This window comes from Malaya genurostris, chromosome 1 (genome assembly GCF_030247185.1).
Source record: "Malaya genurostris strain Urasoe2022 chromosome 1, Malgen_1.1, whole genome shotgun sequence".
In the NCBI taxonomy this organism is placed as follows: Eukaryota; Metazoa; Arthropoda; class Insecta; order Diptera; family Culicidae; genus Malaya; species Malaya genurostris.
The window spans coordinates 19275280-19281279 of record NC_080570.1 but is presented as its reverse complement, the minus strand read 5'-3'; positions in this window follow the sequence as shown (position 1 = coordinate 19281279).

Here is a 6000-nt window from a genome sequence, read left to right as displayed (position 1 = left end):
GTTTTCAATATGTCTCGCATTGTTTCCCATGTTCTGTTGCATCATGAATTGAACTAATTGTCGATGGAAGCGCAATGGGAAAATCTTCAGTCGAGCGATAATTGATCTCTTAATCCCGTAGTCACAGTGCTCGTACTTTGATATAACATTACGTCCATGAATTGATGCGCTTCCTCTGTGTAAACAACGCATAGCTCAAAACTAGCTCTACTTGGAGCCTGTACAATTTTACGAGCTGCTAAAGAAGCAGAAAAGTGTTTACATTATGAATCAATAGCGCGAACTAGTGCCGACAATTTTCCTTCCGCTTTCAACCGATTTCCTCCGTCCCCTGGTGTCGCGTTTGCCGTGTTCCGTCTAGCGATGAGTGAGTGATTTTGTGTGCTTTCACCGAAATATGATCACACCGAAGGGGACATTAATCACACACACACACAGATCGATGTTTGTTTGATCAAGTGACTGTGGCTTTTGATTCAATTAAGCAAAGTGATCACTCATCTGGTGCTTTTGGGTTTTGGGATCTGAACAAAGGGGGTGTCCGTTTTACTGGTGCTGTTTTCTCTCTCTCTCTCCTTATAATAGCTCATTTATTGATGATGATGATGGCCGAGTATTGAGTTTCATTCAATTCACTTGACTCGAAGCAGGTTTGAAGAATAAACATTGATTGGTTAGTAGTGCTTGATGAAGTTCATGTTTTATTCAGAAGAGCTGCAGAGAAGAGCAGTCAACAGATCGATGGGTGTTGAATTGTTTGCTTAGAAATTTTAATCTTATCTGCCATTAGAAGTGGAATTTATATTTAATTTCAAACTCGTGACAATGAAGAAGCATCATAAACTCATTACGATGAGCATCAATGTTTCAACACCGAAATCTGTCGTATTTTACGAGTATGAAATAATCAAAATTCAATCGGTCGAGTAATCAGTTTAAAAACGCATATTTTAGCAAAGACACAAACCCGTTACTCGTTCTTGCTTGCTACGTAGTATTATGCGACGCCGCATTGAGCGTAACAGCGCTGGTAGCATAGCAATCGTATCATATTCGGTAGACCCATACAATTCTAGGTGGTAGCGTAACGGTACCAACATTCATCTCAGCTCAACAAATCATCTCATGAAACATAAAATTATTGCTACAGCTGTAAACCATTTCACGAATAATTTTAACTTTTGGTTGAAATTCGACATTTCGATAGTTATTTTTATAGCGAATCTGAATTCGAACTTTCTTAATCAAATAAAAAAATTATTGCACTTCACAGCAAAGTTATAGGAAATTTTATTTTGAGCAACTATGCTGAAGAAGCCTTCCTCTTCATTTGATCGAGTTACATCAACTTTTCTGAATATAAGTAGGGTGGCTCTCAAAAAACTACTTTTGTTTTACCTTTTTTTGTGAACAGTTTTACGAGAAAATTGTCTTCCGGAAATTTGTCAAGCTAATTATAGCGTACAATTTCGGTCAATTAAGCTTTTCAATATAAGCTACCAATCAAAAGTTATGATTGTTTTCTCGTCAAAAACTAGTCAAACTTCTAATATAAATATTCAACAGATGCCAGATCGATAAAGACTAATCTCATACGATTTCTGAAGGGTCGTAAAATAATGAAAGTTCGAAGAGAAATCTGAAAGGGTGTTATTTTTTTAACACATTTAAATCGGTGTTTAAATTGCCTTGATAAATCGAAAAAGTCATAACTCTTGAACGCCGAAACGTAGCAACATACTACCTTCAGCAAAATGTTGATTTCAAATGAGCTCTATGAGTGTCTCATACATCATTTTTTTGAAAAATTATAAACAAGAAAACTGCAGCCGAAATAGATTTTCCACAGAACAATTTAATTTAAGTTTAATACCATTGTTCTGAACTAGTAGGCTATGGCATTGCTATCAACAGATCACAATCACAAAAAAAATTTTGAAGATACCTACTCGAAAAAAAAATGATATTTAATAGCTAAAACATGGTTGTCTCGTTAATTAACCGTTCTGGATCACTGTACAATCTAATGAGACTTTCATTGTGGTATTTTCTTTGACTGAAATTATTAAATGAAAATCACATCACAGAAGAAATTTTTCATTAAAATTCTAAAACTAGAACTTATGAAGCAAGATTTTTTTCGGTGTCGAAAAATAACTATCGAACTGTCAAAAATAACCATGCTTTCAAGCAGAGTTACTTTCGACAACGGCAAAACAACTGGCCAACAGTCAAATTTTAACTGAAAGTCAAAATAGTTCCTGAAATTGTCCACAGCCTATTTGTGTGATGTGCTATTTTTGCGAGATGCATCAGCTCAAATGGTAAGCTAAAAGCTGGTGTCCTTTTCACGGCTTTCTAAAAACATTTTTGCACATATTTCGAGTTTTTTTTCTGTATTAATGCTTAGAACCAAAGCGAAGATGTTGTATCCGATTTTACCCCATTTCATTGGTTAAAATTAAGTAAACCGCAAAATAATATGGCGATTCTTCTACAAAGACGACTGTTAGTACAATAACCCTATCGACATCTCGAATTATTTTCGTAACGCTTCGTTATTTTTTATCGAAGACACCCGGTCCTGTGTTGCATGCAAGTTTTCTGACTACGAGCTGCGGTTTGTTTTGAGCAACGTAGCGCTGCAAGGGACCGTGTGTTTGTTTGCCGAAGTGAGGGTAAACTAATTTCGTAATTCATTCGTAGATTCCATATTTTAATACTTTCTACATTTAAAATGGACCCCAACGTTTCCCTCTTCATTTTTTTTTTGTTACTTCGGGGAGGTTTTAAAATTACAAAATTCTTAAAAAATTGTAGTTTGACTTTAAACAACCACCAAAAAATTCAAAAAAATTAAAAACAAATCAAACATAAACGTTGGGGTTTCGAAAAACATCGACTACAGCTATTTTGCTTTGATTTGTTCACTTCTGATTAGTCTCCGCTGATATACAGTGAACACCGTAAATCATAATTTCTAAGAAGTGTCCTCAAAAATACTCCTTCACCACCTTATTTATTAATACTTTTACACGAAAAAATGACTGAATGTTGTTCGAAAGATGCTTTTTATTATGCTAAACATTAGAATTTATTTTTTGTAACGACAGCTCTAAAAAGAATTGGTTCAAAAATAGTGTTATTTTTCATTCGTTAGACCGCACCCCCTTCTTTTAAGAAGAGGTTTTTGTTGATTGGTAATATGATATTAAATGATTAGTTTTCGATTGAGGAAGTCTAACTTATAATACGCCCATTTGCAATACTGAACAGCTTAATTTGTCATGTGCGTTGAGAAATCGGTTAAGGAATTATTCCAAACACTCGACACAACTAACACCGGCCCCAACGCTTTCGTATGATATCATACAAGATAATAAGGCGAAGCTTTTTGTCTTTAATGATGCTTCCAACAACATACGACAACGTAATGGACGAAGGTGTGCTATGTGAACCGAATACCCCTCAATTATTGCACAATAGTCAAAATATAAAAACTAGCGACGAATTCTTGGTTATGTGTTGCAGGTTACCAAACAGTATTGAGAAATAAATCCATGTATCTCGAAAACCGCACGAAGCGTTTTCATTTTCCCTCAATTCACTGTTTTATACTTTTTCTTGTTTGAAAATATATTTAAAATACAAAGACAAAAACCTGTTTTTATCCGCCTAGTGGTGTAATGATGCTTTCCTAATATCAATCTTCCTATCATATATACTGCAGTGGTATTCTTCAAAATAATTTACTTCGATTTTTGAAAAGATAATTGTAATCGTGTTGTTTGACCGTCTACTGATACTGACTACCGATTAGAGTAGTTTTGATATCAACTTAGAATTTTTCTACGTTTTTGGTTTCGTCTCTTTGAGTGATGGTATGGAATTCTTAACACACTTTACCGTACAATTCCGGAACCGGAAGTCGAATCCAGATGAAAATCCATCAAACCATCTCTTAGAACAAAAATGTGAGATTTTGGGAAACTATGTCAACTATTTCCGGTGCCACCGGAACCAGAAATCGGGAACCAGGATAGCCGGAATCGGTTTGTTTGACCGTTTACTGATAATAAATACCAATTAAAGTAGTTTTGAGGCAGATTTAGATTTTTTTACGTTTTTACCCTGTAATTCCGGAACCAAAAGTCGGATCCAGATAAAATTCAGAAGTTTTGTATAGAACCATAAGACCATTCCTTTAAATCTAAGTTTGTAAAAATCGATCAAGCCATCTCCGAGAAAAGAGAATTATTTGAAATTTGAATTTTTACAATTATAACCTTAAAATACCGTAACCGGTAGTCGAATTCAAGTGAAATTTAGAAATTTTATTAAGGGCCATAAGGCCATTCATTTGAATCTAAGTTTGTAAATATCGGCCACGCCATCTTTGAAAAAAATTAGTACGCATTAATTCATTTTCGTGCACATTTTTCCCTATAACTCCAGAACCGGAAGTCAGATCCAAACAAAATTCAAAAAATTTGCATGGGATCACAAAACCTTTTATTTGAATCTAAGTTAATGAATCGGTCCATCTATCGAATGGTATGAGACACTCGGCCCTTCAGGTCTGGGTCGAAAAGTTAGTTTTCGCAGTGATTGCATTACTATCATTTGCTGATAGTAAACAAAAAGTGACTCAAAATAATTCAAATTGCTTCAGCAAAATTCCTTTGATAACTCGTACGTTTTATTCAAACTTTTCTCGAAGCTCTGGAAGCACATGCTGTTCTATAAAATGAATTCTAAATACATTAAATTACCAAATGAATACGCAACAATATTAAACTAAAAATCTACCACATTTCACATCAGCATGACTAAACACACTTCCGAAGTGCGCTCGCGTTTGAATTTTTGATCCTGGGTTAGCTTACACCCATGTCAAAGTCATGTTTTATATAGCTGCCCTTACACGAGACAATATTATTGTCAATACAAGGAGTATTGCCAATACTTTTGATCGTGTAATGGAAACTTCTTTGGATTGACGAAAATATTGTCGAAAAATCAAAACTGCTCATAAATCCGACAATACTTTCTCTCCAGTCAGGAAACTGTCAAATATGTGCAATGAACTCATCTCTCAATATTTCAATGTTCATTTGCAATATTTGAAGCTCCAAACGCTTGATTTTCTCGAAAAATGCGGACTCAAGTTACCAAGTCAATTGGATTGACGGTATTGACAATACTTTGGATTGACAATAATATTGTCACGTGTAAGGGCTGCTTATGACGAATTTCGCACCAACTCGAGCAAATGTTGGCAGCTCTCACTCTGATTTGAATCAAAGTTGCTGGACATGTTGACTTTCCCACAACAAGCCACTTTTCATACTTTGTTTTTTTTTTAATTGATCCAAGCTGTTTTTTGAAAAAGGCCAAACTTTTTGAACCATTTGTTTTTTTTTTTCAAATAATTGTCGAAAAATGACAAATTCTCCAAACAAAATTAAACTCTTGAACTTTTCAATGAAAATACTGAAAACAATCCTTATCCAGTCCAACACTGAAAAAAATGATAAAATTTTAAAAAAAATCATATCTGATTTTGATAGAATTTTCTTCCAAAATAGTTGATAATTTTCTCTACCAACCCTTCCTACATTGCAAGATAAGCACTTTCAAGGAAAAAAGTATTATAAAGACATTTCTTGTCCAAACTGAATTTTTCATCCGGTGTCTTTTTTTTATCGAAAACTAAACTAAACTGGAAGTCATAATCATTCAAGATTCCAATGAAGCTCACTTAGTGAGAAAATATCACCGAATACTAATACTATTGCTAGTTACCTTATATCTACAGAAAGTATCAGTTTTTGTTGAAAAAAATTTCCCCTTCAAATGCCCATGGCTTTATGCCACCGAGCCATCTTGACTTCGGTTATGGTGCTGCGCAACCACATTAATTATCCGGGAAAATAATAATGTGATGTATTTGAAATTACCCTTTCGGTCAAATGGCTTTCGACGAATTAACCCGCTCCC